Source organism: Vulpes lagopus, chromosome 8, assembly GCF_018345385.1.
Source record: "Vulpes lagopus strain Blue_001 chromosome 8, ASM1834538v1, whole genome shotgun sequence".
NCBI lineage: Eukaryota > Metazoa > Chordata > Mammalia > Carnivora > Canidae > Vulpes > Vulpes lagopus.
The window spans coordinates 30660352-30682318 of record NC_054831.1 but is presented as its reverse complement, the minus strand read 5'-3'; the positions used below and the strand labels follow the sequence as shown (position 1 = coordinate 30682318).

At 38.4% G+C, this 21967-nt stretch overlaps 1 long non-coding RNA gene across 1 annotated transcript in view; it reads left to right on the top strand.

Moving 5' to 3' along the window:
* LOC121497060 overlaps positions 1-21967 on the top strand; it is a 167655-nt gene that overhangs the window by 139444 nt on the left and 6244 nt on the right. The gene's annotated exons all lie outside the window — the stretch shown is intronic.

Sequence of the window (21967 nt, the reverse complement as noted above, 5' to 3'; positions counted from 1 at the left end):
GTTTTCATACATATTAGAACTTGGCTACTAACATGGTTATGCCATGCTGAGGCCAAATGCAGAATTTTTGGAAAGAGATTATTATTCAATAGGCTGAGTTTTGGGAAGGAGTTTGTTTCACCTTGCTGACTGAATTGCTTATAAGAAAATGAGGCTATTTTTGGATCTCTTTTCATTCTATTAATGTCAGCTCTGTTGAAGCTCTTTGATTCTTCTACTTTGTTGCTTAGAAACATTTTATTAAATATTGTCAGTGCTTCAATCTGATCTGATTTAAAATGTTGCTTTTATCTGTCAATGTAGAATGAACTTTTGCTTTGCCATTTTTTTCCAGTAATTGTGTTCTAAGTTATTTATAGACAGAAAAATGGTAGGTCAGTGTAAGTTTTATTGACAGAAGAATGATAGGTCAGGGTAAGCCAATATATGCCATATCTATTTTAAGGGCATAGGATGGGGGTTGGTCTAGCAAAAGTTTGTGATAGGCAAAAACAGTAATGATGGGTGTTCTTAACATTCTTCATCTCTGACCTTTAGAAATTAAGAGGAGGCAGACGAGGGATTCAACCCCATTTCAAAGTCCTTCCAACCACTGATCCTATTTCCATCCTGGCCTGTCACCATCTACCAGAAATTCTACTGTTAGTGATATTTCTTTGATCTTGTTTAAAAAGTTATAGGGCTCAAAGTTACTTGGAAGTTTGTTGAATAGCTGGATGGGCATAAGATCTAGTAGCAGTGGGCTATAAGATAGGAAGCTGGTGAAAGCTGAGGCATCAGGAATGAGGAGGAAAAGATGAAAGTTAGAAGGTGGAGGAACTGACAAAATCAAGATTACGTATTTCACCTCCCCCAACCCCCACATTTAATTTGGCCTGATTTCCTCAAATTGCTGCTTTATAAAAGGGTTAACTGGGTTAGTAACTCATGTTAAACCTGACCTGCTAGTCTGGGAAAACTCCAAATGCTGTCTTTAAAAGTCACACCCAACTCATACCCTCTCAATAATGAAACAAAATATTGTTATTAATAGCTACATTTCAAATTAACATACTTATATTATGTCTACCATTAGAAAGGTTTTTAGGTGGTTTAGAATTGTTACCGTAATGTTTGAAGTTATTTAAACCAAATGAAATAAAACTTCCCAAATGGCCACTCCAACTAATACACACATTTCACATTTTTATGTGATGCCTGTACTTCATACTTCCTAATAGAGAAAGAGCATTGCCATATTATACCGTGGACTTGGCTGTTTTGATTCTCATAGTCTGTGTAACATTTAATTCTCACTGTTTCAGAATCTCTTAGCTTGCTGGCTGATTGGCTTCAACTTTAGAGCCTTCGACCTTAAATAATAGTAGCTACATCTAAAACCAATGTTTCATACTTAAAAAAAATCTTGTTACTGAAACATACACAGGAGGTCAGACTTCCTTAAAGGATCAAGTTTTATGAGTAAAGTGATGATGTTTAAGGAAGAATACTTTGTCCATTTATGAAAAAATTTCTAACTGAGAGATGCTAATGGGGGCACAAGCTAGGAAGAAAATATTCAAATTAATTGTAATCTGATTATGTCAATATTACTTCTAAAAACAAATAGATTTCAAGCCATGATTCAGGAAGCAAAAGCCAATAATAACTTGGTGTGGAATTACTATTTTTGCCCATATACATCTGGGTGGTTGAAGCATTCTGATTGTATGATTAGGCACAAGTCCAAGCTGTAGAAATACTATGCTCTAAAATAGTTATGTGGGAAACCATTGGAAATGTGTCTCAGCCTCTGAGAGATTTCAACCTGATGAATCAGTACATTCCCCACTCCAGATATTTGACATTTATACTTCATTAGCAAACAAACATACAAAGAAACAAACAACAACAAAAAAAACCCCGCATGTTTTCTAGCACTTTATACTAATGGCCATAATCGTGGTTGACAATATTATGTAATTCTAGTATTCTGGGGATATCATGATGTTTGATGGTTATGTTTGCCTCCCTGAGCTTTAAGACAGCTGGGAAACATAAAGGTAATGAATGGCAAGATATTTCTAGACAAAATGTGGGCCTTCTAAGTGGAAAGCTATTCGTAAATAATTAATCTGTAGATATGTGGGATCTAAAAACCTAAGTGTCCCTGTGAAATGTTTCTCTTTGTATATGATAACTCTCAACTTTTAAATTTCATGATCAGTCAAAATGTATAGCATGTACTCTTAATTTGTTTTCTTCTTCTTTTCCCTCTTCTCCTCCCCTTCTTCCTCCTCCTCTTCTTCTGTTGTTGTTATTGTTGTTATTGTTTCAACTGATGGTCAGTTTCAATGCCCTAAGATCTAGGACTATGAAAAAGAATTATCCTTTGATAACTTTAGTGATATACTGGTTATGACTTATGACTGACATATTGAAGATAGATGGAGGTATCAGGTTTGTTTGAGGCTACTGGAAATTTCTTCCTCTCAAGTAGCAACTGAGGCAAAGTGCTAGATCTGAAAAAAAAAAAGAAAAAATATGTATGAATGTAATTTTCATAGACCGAAGATTCTATGGTTACAAAAACCATGAACTGATTTCAGGGATGATAACAGTAATAGGAATTCTTTAGGTTTAGAGAATTCAAGTCTTTTCCATGCATATATCATCAACTAATTTATGACAAAAGGGTCAAGAATATAAAATGGTTAAAAGGATAGGTAGTGCTGGGAAAACTGGACAGTCATATACATAAGAATGAAAGTGGATCCCTATCCTACATCATATACAAAAATAAACTTGAAATAGATTAATGACTTGAACATAAGATCTAAAACCAGAAAACTCATAGAAGAAAACATAAGGAGTAAGCTCCTCGTTATCAATTTTAGCAATTATTTTTTGGATTTGACACCAAAAGTAAAGGAAACAAAATAAAAAGTAAACAATTGGGGCTACATCAAATTAAAAAGCTTCTGTGCTGCAAAGGAAACATCAACAAAATGAAAAGACAACCTGTGGAATGGAAGAAAATATTTATAAATCATATCTCTGATACAGGGTTAATATCCAAAATATAAAAAGAACTCAATAAAAAAAACCCCAAATAATACAGTTTAAAAATGGGCAGAGGACCTGATTAGACATTTTTCCACAGAAGACATACAAATGGCCAACATGTACATGAAAAGATGCTCAACAAAACTAATTACCAGGGAAATGCAAATAAAAAAATATATTGAGATATCAGCTCATACCTGTTAGAGTGACTATCATCCAAAAACAAGTGTTGGCAAGGATGTGGAGAAAGGGAAACTCTTGTGCACTATTGGTGGGAATGTAAGTTGGTGTAGCCACTATGGAAAACAGCATGGAGGTTCCACAAAAATTAAAAAATTGAACTACCATATGATCCAGCAATTTCATTCCCGTGTACTTATCCACAGGAAACAGAATTACTATCTCAAAGAGATATCTACATCCTCAAGCTCATTGCAACATTATTTTTAATAGCCAAGACATGGAAATAATCTAAGTGTTTATCAACATATAAATGGATGAAGGAATGTGAGAAGTAGGAGAGGAAAATGGTGGCAGAGTAGGAGGATCCTAGGCTTGCTTCATCTCCTGAATATAACCAGATAACTATCAAATCATTCTAAATATCAGAAATTGACCTGAACAAAACCAACTCCACAACTAAAGGTAGAGAAAAGGCCACATCAAAGAAGTTAGGAAGTGTAAACCACCATTTGGGAGGGAAATGGACTGTGGCCACTGTGGTGGGGAGGGAGACAGTTTCAGAGAAGGGAGAGAGACAGACTGAACCACAGGGGAAAATGAATCTCCATAGCAATTGGCTTGGAAAGCGTGAGGGCCTGAATTTTGTGAGCTCTTGCAACTAGTGGGCTCAAAGCCTAAAGTTTTAAAGGTCAGCATTCCTGGCTCTGAGAAAGCTTGGAGGACATTGAGGCTGCTTTTGGACAGAGGAAGGGCAAACAGCCTGTGTATATACAGCATGGAAACAGTGATCCATAGAATGCCTGGAACACAGAGTGGGGATGTTAGTTGCTTATCTTGGAGCAAGTCCCCAGAGAGGCAGTATGCATGGAGAGACCTCTCTGGGAACAGAGTAACTGTCAGGCACCATTTCCCTGCCCTGTACCCATAATAAACACAGGACCACCTGTGAAAACCAGTGAAGCACCAATACTCACTACCTACCTTGCTTATACCAAACCCTGCCCCTCTGTGCTCCTGTGGAACTGCCTTTCCCAGTCACACTTACCTCAGTCCCAGTGTAGAAGGCCCCCTTCCCCAGGAATTTGTCCTGAATAAAAGAGCAAGATAAGGCCATAGCTGGAGATCTAAGTGAAGCTTAGATATAGGAAACATGCTTGATGGAGAGCTTAAAGCAATGATTGTAAAGATACTCTCTGGACTTGGGAAAAGGGTCTCATCAGTGAGACCATTAACACAGAGATAAGGAATAGCATAGCAGAGATTAAGGGCTCAATAAATGAAATGAGAAACACACTTAATGGAATAAACAGCAGGCTAGAGGAAGCAGAGGAATGAATTAATGGCCTAGAAGACAGAGTAATGGAAATTAATTGAGCTTCACAAAAGAGAGGAAAGAAGAATTTCACAAAATGAGAATAGACTCAGGGATCTCAGTGACCCCATCAAATGTAATAACATTCATATTATAGGAGTCCCAGAAAAAATAGAAAAGGGGACAGAGACTATATTTGAAGAAATAATAGCTGAAAACTTCTAATCTGGAAAAAGAATCATATCTAGATTAGGAGGCACAGAGAACTCCCAAGAAAATAAAAAAAAAGCACATTCACACTGAGACATATTATAATTAAAATGGCAAATATTATGATAAAGGAAAAATATTGAAAGCAACCATAGAAAAGAAGACAGTTACATACAAAGGAACCCCCCCCCCCCAATTAGGCTATCAGCATATTTTTCAGCAGAAACTTTCCAAGCCAGAAAACAGTGACATGATAAATTCGACTGGGAAAAATTTGCAACCAAGAATACTCTATCCAACAATGCTATAATTCAGAATAGAAGGAAAGATAGAATTTCCCAGACAAACAAAAACTAAAGGAGTTCATGACCATTAAACCAGTCCTAAAAGAAATATTCAAGGGAATTCTTGGAGTGGAAAAGAAAGACCAAAAATCACAGTATGAAGATAGGAAACACAAAAGCAGTTAAAATGACTATTTCTGTAAGAAAAATCAAAGAACTCACAAAACAAAATATGTAAAATTTGACACCATATACATAGAATATGGGGAGGAGAGAGGAGTAAAGAATGGGTTCAAACTTAAACAGCCATCAACTTAATATAGACTGTGATATGCAGAAGATGTTATATACAAACCTAATGATAACCACAAAGCAAAAACCACTAATAAATGTGCAAAGAATATAGAGAACAAAATCCAAATATACCACTAAAGAAAACCAGCAAACCATGAAGGAGAGAAAGACAAGAAAGGATCAGATAAAATATTCAGAAACAATCACAAAACAAGTAATAAAATGGCAATAAATGCATATCTATCAATAATTACTTTGAATCTAAGTGGACTAACTGCTTTAATTAAAAGCCACAGGGTGGATAAAAAAACAAGATCCATCTATATGCTGCCTACAGGAGACTCATTTTAGACCCCAAAAACATAAAGGTTGACAGTGAGGGGATGGAATATATAAAAATACATTTGGAATGGATTAAAGACCTAAATGTGAGACCTGAGACCGTAAAAATCCTAGAAGAGAGCACAGGCCATAACTTCTTTGACTTTGGCTGTAGCAGCTTCTTTCTAGATATATCTCCCAAAGCGAGGGAAACAAACACAAAAACAAACTTTTGGGATTACATCAAAATAAAAAGCTTCTTTAAAAAACCCTTCTGCTCATGAAAGACTCCTAACTCTAGGAAATGAACTAGCGGAGGTGGGCGGGGGGTGGGGGTGACTGGGTGACGGGCACTGAGGTGGGCACTTGACGGGATGAGCACTGGGTGTTATTCTATATGTTGGCAAATTGAACACCAATAAAAAATAAATTTATAAAAAAATAAAAAATAAATAAAAAAACCCTTTTTGGGCAAATGGCATATCCAATAAAGGGTTAATATCCAAAAAATATAAAGAATTTATAAAACTCAATACTCCTAAAATGAGTAATCCAACTAAAAATGGGCAGAAAAACATGAATAGACATTTCTGCAAAGAAGACCTACAGATGACCATCAAGCACATGAACAGATGCTCATCAACATTTACCATCAGGGAAATGCAAATCACAACTACAATGAGACATCACCTCACACTTGTCAGAATGGCTAAAATCAATAACACAAGAAACAACAGGTATTGGCAAGGGCGTGGAGAAAGGGGAACCCTCTTACACTGTTGGTGGGAATGCAAACTGGTGCAGGCACTCTGGAAAACCGTGGAAGTTCCTCAAAAAGTTAAAAAATAGGGGCACTTGGGTGGCTTAGTTGGTTAAGCATCTGACTCTTGATTTTGGCTCAGGTCATGATCTCAAGGTTGTGAAATTGAGTCCTGCACTGAGCTCTGCACTGGTTGTGGAGCCTTCTTAGGATATTCTTTCTCCCTCTCCCTCAGCAGCCCCCCTTTAAAAAGTTAAAAATAGAATGACGCCAAAGCCCAGGAATTGCATTGCTAGGTTTTTACCCAAAGAATATACACTAATTTAAAGGGATACATGCATTCCTATGTTTTTAGCAGCATTATTTACAATAGCCAAGATATGGAAGCAGCCCAAATGTCCATTGGTCGATGAACAGATAAAGATGTGGTATATATATATATAGAATGGAATATTTACTCAGCCATAAAAGAGATTGAAATCTTGCCGTTTGCAATTTTGATGGAGCTAGAGAGAATAATGCTAATTGAAATAAGTCAGAGAAAGAGAAATACCATATGATTTCACTCCTATGTGGAATTTATGAAACAAAACAAATGAGCAAAGGGGGATTAAAAAAGTGAGAGAGAGAGGCAAACCAAGAAATACACTCAACTACAGAGAACAAACTGATGGTTACCAGTGAGGAGGTGGGTGAGGGGTTGGGTGAAACAGGTGGTGGGGATTAAGGAGGGTACATGTTGTGATGAGCACTGGGTGACTAAAATAAAAACTTAAAAAAAAAAAAAAGAGAGAGGGACTGAGGGACAAGAAGGCAAAGAAGGCATTGAGGCAGAGATTGGAGTGATGCATCATAAGCCAAGGAATGCCAGTAGCCTCCAGAGGCTGAAAGGTTTAAGGAACAGATTCTACCCTAAAAGTTTCAGAGGAGCCTGGCTCCACTGACACCTTGATTTTGACCCAATGAAATTGACTTTGCACTTCTGGCCTCCAGAACTGTGAAAGAATGGATGCTGGCTTGTATGCATTTTTAAACATTTGTGTACAAATTGGTGTGTGGTTATTTATTTTCATCTCTTCTGCTTTGAACATGGGGTAGAATTGCTGGGTCATATGGTAAGTGTAGAAACTGCTGGAGTGTTTTGCAGTTGATTTCAGACTTCTGGGGATCCCTGGGTGTTGCAGTGGTTTAGCGCCTGCCTTTGCCCCAGGGCGCGGTCCTGGAGACCCAGGATCGAATCCCACGTCGGGCTCCCGGTGCATGGAGCCTGCTTCTCCCTCTGCCTATGTCTCTGCCTCTCTCTCTCTCTCTGTGTGACTATCATAAATAAATAAAAATTTGAAAAAAAGAAGGTTGAAATTATATATATAAAAAAAAAGATTTCAGACGTCTGGCCTCTAGAGTTGTGAAAGAAAAAATAAATTTCTGTTGTTTTAAAACACCAAAAAAATATAAAGTTTTCTCCCCAAAATAAAGGGGAAAAAAAGAAATGTGAGTAGAATATTATTAAGTCACAATAAAGAGGGAAATCCTGCCATTTGTAACAACAAGGATGAAACTTGAGGGCATTATGCTAAGTGAAATAAATCAAACAGAGATGCATATTTATGGAATCCATTAAAAAAACAATTATAGAAATAAAGAACATATTGGTGGTTACCAGAGTTGGGGGATATAAGGAGGAAGGTGGACAAAAAAGGCACAAACTCCCAGTTACAAGATATGTGAGTCCTGGAGATGTAATATACAACATGGTGTCTATAGTTAGTGGTACTGTACTGTGAATTGGAAAGTGTGCAAATAGTCATAGTTGTAAGAGTGGTTTTTTGTGAAGACAATAGATAACTAGAACAATGCACTACCTCTATGACTGGGTAAGGACACTGCAGCTTGTACCGCTACAGTCACGTGGGTTAGCATGAGTAGTTTGGCAAGACCTCTGCCACTGTTGGACCTGGAGGAGGGAAGGATGGACAGTGCCTGGCCCCTGCTTCCACAGGCCACTGCCTTCCTACTGGATCTCTAGATATGCTATGTCTTATTTGCAGAGCTATGTCCTAGGTGCAAGGGAAGCTGGTAAAGTATTAAGCATTTTAATCTTCTAGAGTGAGAGCTACCCTCTGTCTCATGAGGTGGAGGATTCTTGAAACACAAGAAGGGGTCTTAGATATGAAGCTGCCTAAAAGAATGGCAAAAGACCCACCTTAGTGTGCACTGCCAAAGGCAGAGTGGAGATGGACAGAATGAGCTGCTTTCTGCCAGACTCTGCTGAGAGCACAGGCTCTGTACTGCACAGGAGTGGTATGAAGGAATCTTGAGTTCTGAAAGGAGGTGCCGTGCTCTACTAAGGCATGACTTTAGGGTTGTTGCACCACATGATTTCATTTGAATCCTTGGACTTTGAGTTAGTACTGAACTCCCTCATTTTGCAGATTCCCTAGATCATATCATTACCATTATTTTGTGGTATCATATTTGATTTTGATATATTGATATATATTCTTCGTATTGATCTAAAAGAACATGAATAGAGGAGAATGGAGAACAGTACAGCCAACAAACAGGCTAGGGTGTCCTTGATCACTTGGCTGTGGTAGCATTCGTATATGATCCAGTGAGTAGATATTGGATCATCTATTAATGTGCTGGTAAGGATAGGTATCCAGTCAGTTGGATTTAGACACTTGGGCATGAATTTACCAAGGTTTCCATATTGTCTGGAGATGGCAAATGCACAAATCTATCAGATTGACATGCTAAAGGTACCATGTGCATTGATGTAAAGATACCAAAAGCTCAGCTGTGTTGGCACTATTTATCTTACCCAAACCTTAGACATGTATCAGCCTTCACTAATCAAGTAAGAACATTCCCAGAGGCACGACAAATGGAAATAAAAATTGGATTCATGGGTAAATACTTTCATGAATCTGAGATGGACAGGTTTAAATAAACCCAAGACAGTCTGATTTATTGGTTGCTTTTACCAAGCAAGTGTACAGAGAACATCACAGGAGATAGGGCTGGTAGTTCTTTGGGTGTAGAACTTGTATTTCTATTCTAAACCACACCATAATGATCATTAGTCATTCATGATAGAAATCAATGATTCCACTTTTCTGACAGCGTTTGTTCACTGTTCCCAGGAACTGCCTTTCCTCTTTTCTCAAGAGAGCATTTAGAACTTAAAGCTCTTTCCCTTGGCTTGTTTATTGTGTACTGTTCATTTGCAGAGTGGCCACAGTGTCCCGTGCCAGTTTGGCAGAGGGAGGAGGGTTCACGCTCACATTCCCTCAAGAATCAGCGCTAGCTCTCTGGTGACTGAATTCCCTTCCAAATGTTGGCTGTGGCTGGAGAGGCCAAGAACTTTATTCTAATCAGTTCTAGTTTCTATGGCTACGAAAGTCCCCTGAAAGAGTGATAGAAAATAAGGGCAGATTGTTCTCAATTTCTGAATTCAGTGATATTAAATGTAAAAAAAAAAAAAATCCACCCTCTCAATCCATTCTCAAGTTGATTATTCTCTTTCTCTGTGTCCCCCCCCCCCCACCATCCCCCTCTTTCTCTCTCTCTTCTGCCACTGGGATTATGGCAAATACCACTGGTTGTCACCCAACTACCGTTCATCTGAACTGTCTTTCTTTTTAATAGAACCCCAATTATGCTCACCCCTCTTTACCTCTCTTAATAGTTGCAGATTTCAGGGAGAGGTTGGCCCTATTAACAGGGGAGGTGTTATGGTTGCTATAAGCCAGTGACCGATTTAGGAATGGATGTTTCACTCAGTGCCAGAAATGAGATGTGACAGGAAGTCTGCTGAGTGCACTTATGAGAAAGATTTTCCTTCCTTAAAACAAAACAGAACTAACAGGAATAAGAAGAAATAGCCCTTTTGTATTTTCTGTTTCCAAGTGGCAAGTAGGAACGGACCATATCTGGGGTTGCTTTTGCTACCTGGAGCCTCCATAAGGGAGCCTGGTTGAGGGGCTAAAATAAAAATGGGGCTATTGAAGCCTGGAGAAATCTTAATACTCAATTATGCTGATGATTTAATCAATCTGGAAAACTCTCCAGAGTTCTTGTTATGTGAGATTAAAAAAGAATAATCCTAATGCTGTTTAAATAATTTGGAGTGGGTTTTCTCCTATGACAGCCAAAAGCATCCTAACTGAGCCATTTCACTTCTGGTTGTTTGCTCAACATGTCTTTATAATCCCCTTCTTTTCATTGTTTTGAGGACTTTTGAACAACAGTTAAGACTTCCTAGGAATTAATAAGTCAAGGTACTAAATAGGATGAGTCTTTATTTCCTATAGAAGACAAATCATAGATTCTATTTTTAAATGCTAGAAAATTCATTGTTGTTTGTATTTTATTTTCAGTATACAAAATGCCATTGCATATTCTCATAGCACAGCGGGCTCTTAAAGTCCTACTATGTGAGGGCGTCCTGTTACCCATGGGAGAGCCTGTGATGTGTGAATGGAAGTCTTGGTTCTTGAATTCCCCACAAAAGGTTAATGCTCAACTAAAGACAGACAGAAGGAAGGTAGCAAGCACAAAGCAGTTTACAGTACACTCTCAACAACAGAGAGCAGGCAGGCCCATGGGTGTCAACTGCCTGAGGCTACAGAGGTTTTTTTCTTTTTATGTGAGCAGGATATTGGGTCATGGACAGGGGTGGTCTCTAATGAAGGCTGCTTCCAGTCATTCGGGGATGAGGACCTTCCACAGGTCAGGAGGGGGAAGTTCTTGACCCTATAAGGTTTGTACCAGAACTTTCTGCAGCCTTCCCCCAGGGGAATGGGAGCTAAAATCATAATACAAATGCAAGATGATGAGTCTAGGGGTTACCCTGGGGCAGAGGTGGAAGAGGAGAGCACTTGCTCTATGCCTGTGCCTCTTGGTGTGTTAACCCCCGGGGTCTTGGGAGCCATAAGACCAGGATGGTGAGTGGTCTTAGAAACCATAAAGTCAGGTTGTTTCTCCAGGTTTCTAATGTGTCCCTATTTATCACTGTTTTTGCCCCCAGCTCATATCTAACTAACTGCCTCCTCTCTCAGTTCAAGGACAAGAAGATATTTAATAATTCCAAGTGTACTGAAAGAAAACATTTCTGTCAAATTGCATGTTTATATGCTCATATATGTCAGTTTTGAGTTACTAAAAGGACTTTTAAAAATCACATTAATAATTATAATTGTTCCAAATGTTCTATTTTCTTTATGTTCTCCTTCCTATTTCTGCTAATGACACTGTAATTCTCTTAGTCATCCAGACTTAAAATCTCCAATTTATTTTTGGCTCCTCCTACTCTCTTACTCCAGAAACAATCTGTTGCCAAGCCCTCAATAATGCCATCTTAGAAATACTCATACATCCTTTCCATTTAACTTAGTTCATCTAAAGCCTTCTGAATTGCTTTGCAGAGAGCCTCTGTGTTCTCTCCATTTTTCTTTCTTTTTGTTTTTGTTTTTTTAAGATTTTATTTACTTAGAGTGTGCAAGCAGGGGGAAGGGCAGAGAGAAGGGGAGAGAAAGAATTTTCAGCTCACTTGCTCAGAGTGTGGCACCAGATGCAGGGCTCCATCCCACAAGCCTGAGATCATGACCTGAGCCAAAATCCAGAGCCTGAGGCTCAACTGACAGAGCCACCCAGATGCCTCTCCATTCTTCTTTCTAAAGCAAAGATCTGTCACGCTTACTTTCTCCTTAGTGAGTCCACATTGCCCAAGGATAAGGTCCAAGCTCTACATGCTGGCATTCAAAGTCCAAAGAGCTGGCTCAGCTGACCTCTCAACCATCCTTGTTACCGTTGTCCTCTTCACATTTTATGTTCTAGTCTGAGACACGGTTCTTTATTGCCCTTTTTTTTTTACTTGACCTCTCATCACACATGAGTTTCTTATCTTAATTCATTTAAATCCTAACTACCCATCACAGGTTATCTGAAATTGCCTTTTTCTTTATAAAGACGCCCTGATTTCGTCCAGTCAAAACTGTTATGCCCGTCATCCCTTGGATTTTACTGGGACTTCATTTCCCTATTAATTAAGGCATTTATTACTTTGTAACCATCTATATTACTATATATCTTATGTGCTTTTTACAAAGGTGAAGTTCTTGAGGACAGGAACCAAATATTGTTCATTTTTGTGTTCATTTTGGGGCCTAGTATTTCCTTGATTGTTACAAATACCCAATAAATAGAGTTGGATTACTAACAAGTGACCAGTTTTCTGTTAAATCCTTTTCTTATCACTATCTGAGCAATTAAAATATAATAAAGTTTTGGAAAAAAGAGAAACTATTTGGTTCAACCAGTCCATAATGGACCACAAGAGGGAGAATTCTTTAAGAGTAATGAATTCAGGACTATGTTAACTACAAACAGGATAGATTACTTAGTTTTTCATTTCAGAGATGTTCTTCATCTGGAAGAGAGCTTTAATAACATATATGCTTCAGCATTATTCTCCAGATTTATAAGTACTTTTTGGTCTTTCATCCAAAGATGATTATTTGAATTTTACAAAAGGATGGTTGTTTTGTTTTATTGGAAAACACCACTTTTCAATGAGTCAAGAGTCACATGCACCAATACCAAGGTGAAGGACACTTTTATTTTAAAAAATGTCTGGTTCTTCCCTAGGCAGACTTTTCTGTTTATCAAGGTTAGTACACTGTGGTTTACTAGTAGGTATTGTGATGAGATTCATAACTGCCTAGTTAACATTTAACATAAGGGAGATTTTATTGAACTTCTGGAATCTCTAATCTGCTGGTCTACAGAAAAACAATGCAACATGTACCCATGCTTGGGGGAATTCTGAGAAATATTTAGGATTACTCTCCACATATTCTCACCCTTAATTTTTTCCTGCTGTCTAGCTTAAATTTAATACACAGTGTAAAATAGTAGACCTAGAGGTTATTAGATCAGAGAAACTGTATGGTAAATGTACGCCATTCATTTCCAACATTGTTTATTGGATAAGAAGATAATGTAACACAGTACCACAGTAGGATTTATTCTGACTCAGCTTCCTGCATGCAGCCTGCTTCACCCTCTGCCTATGTCTCTGCCTCTCTCTATGTGTCTCTCATGAATAAATAAAAATCTTAAAAAAATATTTGTCTGACTCAGTTTAAGGACAGATTGCAAAGTAAGACTGTGATAATTGGTAAAATTAAATTCCTGAGTATTTAGCATGAACAATTAAGATTTTATTTGCATAATATTCTCATAAAAGTAAAAAGTAACTGGGCCCACCTTCAATCCATAGCTGGATCTAATAGTTCTTTTGTCAGGTGGTGACAAAGAGGTCAGGTGGGGCTCAGAGAAACACAGCAAATAAGTAGAGAGAAGCGATTTACAAAGAGAGTTCAAAAGGATTTCTACTCTGTCATTAAATAATACCAAGGTCCAGCCTCTCATGACTCTGCAAATGCTAGAAAAGAGGATTTACAGTGAGATTGGGCAGACTGATGTTATATAAGAAGGCAGCAGCTGAGCCACCCTGCCAGATGCCAGGTCAATGGAGCACTCTGTGATCCCAGAACTTTCTCAGATTCATGTAGCAGTGATTATGGAACTAGGCCGCTCAGAGGAGTGTGAAGAGTGGCCACGAATGGACTCTAGCTGAAACAAGTTTGGAATCTGTCTCTAGAATGTTATTAAACTTTAGAACTGGGGATCCCTGGGTGGCTCAGTGGTTTAGCACCTGCCTTCAGCCCAGGGCATGATCCTGGAGTCCCAGGATCAAGTCCCACATCAGGCTCCTTGCATGGAGCCTACTTCTCCCTCTGCCTATTTCTCTGCCTCTCTCTTTCTCTCTGTGTGTCTCTCATGAATAAATAAATAAAATTTTAGGACAAAAAATAAACTTCAGGACGGAGGGTAGTATTAGGACCGGACAAATAACTGGCTGATTTGGTTATGATTGTGTTTCTGTCTGGATGGGGCATCAGGGAGGATGTGAGAGGGGATAGGTAGATTTTCATGGTTATAGATATCAGTCCTACTATTGCAAGATCACATGTGTATTGCATTGTGATGTGGTTCTGCCATTCTGAGATCTATCTTTTTGATGATCTATATTTACTGTTTCTGAGAATGCGCAGAATGGCTCACATCCCTGTTGGCACTTCTTTATCTTCCTTGTTTGCCTCTGGTTGCCAGTAGGGTGCTGGGATGTACATACATGTGTGTATACACACCTGAATACATGTGCAAGTGTGATGGGGGAGATGGGGTGCCTAGGTACATAAGCAGTTAATCACATAGGGAAACAGTTCTGGGCCTAATAACTCAGGGCTTTTAAGACAAGTTTGCTCAGCATCCCAGAGAACAAGGATGAGCGATGATGATAATATCCTGGAGGTGGTAACAATGTTCAGGGTGTGGGTCAGTGGAGGGTGGGCTCAAGAAGAGGAGAATGACAATGAATTTGTGAGGTCCAGGGGTCAGGACAGTAAGGCGGAGTCAGGGTAGTGGAGATAAATGGAGCCTAATCAGTTAAATTTGGAAAAAGAGGTGGGATTAAGGGAAATATGCAGCTTATCTTTCAAAGTCCTCTGTAATATATGGAGGAAAAGTTAGCCCACAACACAGAGCAATTCATGTTTGGACATTTTTGCGTTGTAGTGGATACATATGGTGACCAAGAATGGGTGGAGGGGCCAGAGATAATTAAGGCAGAAATATGAGTAAATGCCCAGTACCTCTCGAAGTGTACTCAGGAGTCAGTGGCCTGTGTAAATGTGAGCAACAGCTCCCTGTGAAGCAGCCGGCTAACTTGAAGACAGGAGGAAAACAAAGGTGTTCATTACCCGCTGGGGTTGAGGCCAGAGCTGGATAACTGGTCCAACTTGCAGTATAAAAAGACCAAGAGGAAGGGGCATAAAAAGATAAGGGGAAACTGGATTTCTCTGAGAAAAGAGAGGAGGTAGGGAGACCGTGGTGAGAAAATGAAGCAGCAGTGATCTTCGGAAGACCTTCCTCTCCCCATGAGTGGTGCCATCCAACGGTGGCCCTTCACACAGACGCTGGCTGTGTATAGCGAGATGCATGCGGGCAACACCAGAATGTAACAGGCTCGGGATTTCAGAATCAGTATATGCATCAGCTGGTATATTGTGCCAGTTGTGTTTATATCCTCTGCCTTCTCAATCTTGAATTAGTTCCCTTACCTAATGAGTCAATTTTCTTGCTCCTACAATGAGGTCTGTGCTGCCCTGTTTGTGCCTTGAGGACAAATCGGGGAAGATAAACACCTTATCATTTAGGAAAGGAAAATTTAAAAAATTTTTTTAAAGATTTAATTTATCTATTCATGAGAGTCCTAGAGAGAGAGAGAGAGAGAGAGAGAGGCAGAGACATAGGCAGAGGGAGAAGCAGGCTCCATGCAAGGAGCCCGATGTTGGACTCCATCCCAGGACTCCGGGATCACGCCCTGAGCTGAAGGCAGATGCTCAATCGCTGAGCCACCCAGGCATCCCAGGAAAGGAAAATTTAAACTCATCAGCTATTTTAGGATTATTTTTCCATCAGAGCTAGTCTGCCTTGGTGAAGATTTACGGAGGAGGTAGCACAAGCTCCAGGAGCTGGATTCTCTAATCCAATTTTTCACCAGAACTTTATTTTGTTTTTGTTTTTGTTTTTGTTTTTTTTGAGGTGACAGAAATCTAGAGCAAAACCAGGGCAATCTGAACAGTTAATGTATTAACCTATAACTGGGATGCACTGACTGTCCCCACCACTCTCTGCACCGCAGAAAGGATATGGTTTTGTTCTGCTCCATCTTCCAGTGACTGTAAAGTTCTTGCAGAGAACAAGACGTGATGACATAGAAGTAATTTCAATGTCACAATTCATTTCTCTTGAATTCGTTGCAGATTTTTAATTGGAGAAAATTGTCTCACCATGACACCACTAGAGTGGACAAAAGACTTTTAAACAGCCCTTTTAAGTATTAAGTTAAAGCATGAAAGAAGAGAACATGGGAAGAAATTTACAGCTATATTCTGTTCACACAAAAAGAAAAAGAAATTTACCCAGAAAAACCATCCCGAGAACAGGGGAGTCTGTACAAGCATGGTTTTAGGTTCAAAGAGATTCTTCAAAATGAATTTTTACCCTTCACTGGGCCCTATAAATGAAGACATTTAATCCAAACCTAATAAATCCTAATTAGCTAGAAGACATATGAGTTTTTATTTGGTTAACATTTCCTAAAGACCAGTAATCCTTAAGGTTCTGTAGGAAGCATTGTGGCAATATGGCAATATGGGTGTGATTCCTGTTTGTATAGAGCTCAGCCTGAAGAATCTAGTATGGGCTTAGGAAAATTGCTTTTTTGTTTTTTTTAGAACACAGGATCATCTATTAAGCTAAGATGCTTGTAAGATGGAGGAAGGGTATGTATTGTTACAGAGGAGATCAGAGAAAATTCATTAGGATTTACCCTGCTTTATCTAAATGCTATGAAAAAAGAAATAAAGGAAATATTATATCCCACTGTTGATAAACAACTAGAAACAATTTTGTAAGACTGTGAAATCAAGCATGTGCAGAGAAAACAGAGTAAAATTTAGGTAGAACAGGATAAAATTGAACATTATGGTTAAAGTGTGGTATGCAGATTCTGTGTCTAATCCTGGGGTTTGAGTGGAAAATACGGAGTAGTAATGTTACTGATCTGGCAATTGTAAAGAACATTCTTGAAATTGATTGAAATAAAGCATCCTAAATTAATGTATCACATTAAAAATAAACAAGTATTTGAAAGATGCTTTCATGTTGCCACTCAGCTGAAAGTTTGCCACCCACTATCACTGAGAATAATTTAGAAACGGCTTAATAACTTGTTTTTTTTTTTTTATAACAGGACCCTACTGATTAGCCTAGAACAAAAATGCTGAGGTTCATGTCATTGAAGAGAGAACAAGGATTAAAACTGAAGGGGCTTTTTTTTTTTTTACTAGACATTAGATGAGTATAATTTTTTATGATTTTAATGACTGATTTGTATAAGCTGATGCATATGTATTTGCCATATTAAAAAAATTTACTGGACATGGTTGGTCCTGAGGTACAGTGTCAAATAGAAGTTATTTTTAGTTTTCTCATGCTTCTCTTGGGAAACTCCTCTTAGCTAGTGGTTAGGTAGAGTCATGGGATTAAATCAATTCCTACTCTGTATTCATGACAAAGGCTAGAAGTGATTATAAGCCTTGGGTATTTGTATAATAAGAGAAACATGTTACTCTGAAGGGACGAAGTTTTCATGCTGCCTTTTCAGTGGCTCTGAGTGAGGACCTTTCAAGACTCAAGTGACCCAGTGTAGGAATCTGCCTCCAGCATGTTCCCTTGAGTTGGGTGGGCAGAGGATCTTTCCCTTCAACAATGTGGCCAGTTGTCTTGATTTCAGTACTTAAGATGGTAACTGGTCTTGCTAGGGTTTTACTAAGGCCCTTGATGCTTAATATAACATCAGAATCAATTTCTCATTATGGCCTAGGTGCTGGGCATTTAGATTCCAAGTCCTGTCTTATCCAAGAGAGAAGAATACAAGGTTAACAAGACCACCAGTATCATAGAGGTCATTTGAATCTTTACTCATTATTTTCTACCTACTACCCTTAGTTTTAGGAAGTCTGGAGTGGTGGTGAGACTAGACATTTTAGATACTGGAGGGACTACTTTTTCTTCTCTCTCTCTTTTTAAGATTTTATTTATTTATTTATGAGAGACACAGAGAGGCAGAGACATAGGCTCCCTGTAGGAGCCTGATTCAGGACTCAATCCCAGGACCCCGGAATCATGATCTGAGCCAAAGGTAGATGCTCAACCTCTGAGTCACCCAGGAGCCCCTACCTTGTCTTCCCTTGAAACTTACCAAGACATGTAGAAATCATGCCTGTGTTCTATGTTCAGTGTCTTTTGGCTACAAGAATAGTTAGGATGCCTATGAGATGTCCAAGAGTTCCCCCACCAACACACTGTGACCTATTGCTACTTCAAATTCCCAACTTCTCAAGAGTTTTCTAGAATTTCAAATATATGGCTATCCTTCCTTTGTGTTTCAGAAACCTCCTCTTTGTCTTCACTGTGTAAGTCCTTCAAAGGGGACAGGAAACCAGTTATCAAGAAACTGATAAATTTGAACGTATTTTTATGGAAAAACACACTTATGATTGGTTCCAGACACATTTTGGTTATCAAATTGTTTACTGATTTAAAATAAATGTGTTCTGCATTGGGATGGGGTAGTTGTGGTTGTAAGGGCTCCTCATGGTGATGGAACTGTCTTATGTCTTGGCTGTGGTGGCAGATTCAGAAGTTACACACATGCAAATGAATACATGTGAACCTGGGAAAATTTGAGTAACACTGGGAATTATATAAATGTTGATACCCTGATTGTGATGGTGTACTATAGTTTTGTGAAATGTTACCATTGAGGGGCCCTGGGATCTCTCTATATCATTTCCTACAACTCTAAGTGAATCTACAATTATCTCAAAATAAAGTCTAATTAAAATGTGTTTAATATTCTGGGCTCAGAGTATTTAGGAAGATAAAAGTTACACATGCAATATACAAGCAAACACACATGTCACAAACGGTAGTCAAGGTTTAGCTTGCCATAGTGGGTACATAACACATTTTTGCTACCAATTGGAGACAGTTTTGTGTTTCGATAATTCTTGAATCTAAATTTGGTGTCATAAGGCCTAGCCATCCTCTTTAGACATCACAGTCATGACTGTATTGTAATTTTCCTATCATGGTGAATGCACATGTTTAATGAAGAAAAATAATCTGAAGCTTCGTAATTCTATATTTGTATTGATTTTTATAAAAGTAAGTGTTGAAAGAAACACTATAAGGAAAATGTTTGAATAGGCAATCCAAATCTGTATGTGAGGATTTGGAGGAACTAAGTGGCATGTTTTATATGTTCCTACATTGTTTAACACTATTTATCCTTAGTCTGTTCGGGCTGCTACAACATAAATACCATAGACTGGGTGGCTTAAACAACAAAGACTTTTCTTTTAATGTCCTGGATGCTGGAGGTCCAAGATCAGGGCATGAACCTTCCTGGTTCATAGTTGAATTCTTTTGCTGTGTCCTCACATGGCTGAAGAGGTGAGGAAGCTGTGTGGTGTCTTTTTTATAAGGGCACTAATCCAATTCATGAAGGCTTCATCCTCCATGACCTTAATCCCCTTCCAAATGCTCCACCTCCCTACACCATCACATTGGGGATTAGGATTTCAATTTAGGAATTTTGGGTGGACACAAACGTTCAGTCTGTTTGTAAGCATAGCTTAATAATGTCTTATTTTTGTGGTATAGCAGAAGGCCTTCCATTTTTAGCTTTAGGTAAAGAGAAGCATTTATAGATCATCCAGCTGTTATGCTTTTTTAATCATACTGTAAATTTCTCATTGACTCAGAATGATTAGGTGTAAAATGTTTGACTAATAAAGTAGTCCTGTTACTGAGAGTTAGTGAGCTTGTATGAAACACAGCAATTTGCAATTTCAAAGGACTCAAAGAAAGTACAATATGTTAAACTCAATCACCTAAAATTCATTGTGGAATGAGAGAAGGTAACATAAAACAGTTAAATGTTACAAGAATAGTACTTATATGTTTTTAATTGGGGGGTTAAATTTTTATTCACAACCTGGCAGGGTTTCAGAAATCTCATTAATCACAGTAATTAATGTGATGACCAAAAAAAATTAGGAACGTTATATTCTGCACATTAAAAAATTTAATGATCACAGATGCTCTACATCAGTTGTCATTTCCCCCATACAAATAGAATGTGTTTAAATCATCTGCAATTTCTAAGATCTTAATACTTTTCAAATTTATTTAGGTGAAGACACTTCTAAAAAGATGCCAAGTCATAAGTTTTGTAATGTTTCAGCTTTAAAATAATTTCAAACATAACCAGCATTAACATTTTACCTCTTTTATGTTAAACTGATAAAGTGTCTACTACATGGTAGATGATTTTTTTTCGTAGACTCTATTCTGTAATCAAGCATTTTACTTCAGGCATAGTACTTGGTCTTTCGGCAGACCAGCTGAGGTAATGTGCTAGCAGGGACCAGAGTGCGAAACATCATCCGACAACGGAGGCACTCTGTACAGCTAAGAGAGTTTTACCTCTTTCTTTACACATGCTTGTCATTTTTTCCCTTGATTGTTAGAATTAGGAATCTTCCAGTTTGGGGACAACTTTGTTCACCTCACCATTTGCCTGATTGGAAGAAGTGTGTAGCACCCCCAGATACAATAGTCAGACTTAAAACCAGAGGCACCGATCACTTCAGGGGTCTCAATACATATCAGCTTCATTTGAAGCACGAGGAATTTCAGGAAATAGATGCTGTACAGCATTTGCACTGAACACAAGGTCCCCTAATGTTAGGGTCCTATGTGTGGTGATTTTTCTACATAATTCACTGGGACTCCTATTCCATAATGAACTTTAGAACATGAATAAGTATAAGGAAACCTACTCCACTGGTAGTAAGAAGTGTTTTTTGAAAAATTCATACTGTTATATGAATCTTCATTCATGTTTTTAGCTTGTTATTTACTATTTTAGCAGAGTTGTTTTACTCTTGGTATCTTCATTTTACCTAATAGCATACATGCAATTGGGGCTAGCTCTAATTCAATTGCTATTTAAAAATACCTCAATATGCCACCGAACACATAGATATACGTCTGTCAGTAGTCTGTTCTGATAGTCCTTCAAAAGTATACTAATATACTGAGGCAATGGATCTGTTGTTTGATTCACTTTTTTTTCTGGCTGCTGAACCATCCTTTTGTTTAGTGAACTTGTAGCCTTAGGACATGTCAGGAGCTGTGAGGGGGAGCACCCCATTCCCCTGACTTCTGCCTCTACCACCCATCGGCAGAAACCGTTCACTCAAAAGGGTGTCTACCCCATGGCATGTTAACGTAGTAGCATCAGGAGCACCCCCAATTTTTGTAATCCTTTTATGCAAATACATTTGTAACTTTAGTTTTGTGTTGACGGTAAAAAGGCAATTTTATTGTGGCAGGACTCATTCACACTTTCAGCTCCAGGTAGCTCAAGGACAAGTGTGGTACCACTTTAACCGGCACTGAAACCCCAGCTGCAGTGGAAAATGCTACTGCATGAGGTAATGAACTCCCTATTTACCAGAGATTTTCAAGGAGAACTGAATAGCTACTTGTAGGCACACTATAAAAAAATATATGTACATCAGATAACTTCACATTTACTTTCCAACTCAGTGACTATATGCTTATTTGAAAATCACTCAGATTCATATTAATCCTTACATAGCTCCTTTGATTAAGGTTGATGACATTCCAAAACTTGCAAAAAAATTTGAGCAGCTCTTTGTTCTGGGTCTGAAAATATGTGCCAGTCAAAATAACCTGGTTAGCACAAAACTTTCCTGTTTTCTCTTTCTTGATGACACAATTGTTAATTTTTCTATTAATGCCAGCATAATTCTCTTAGACTGTTTT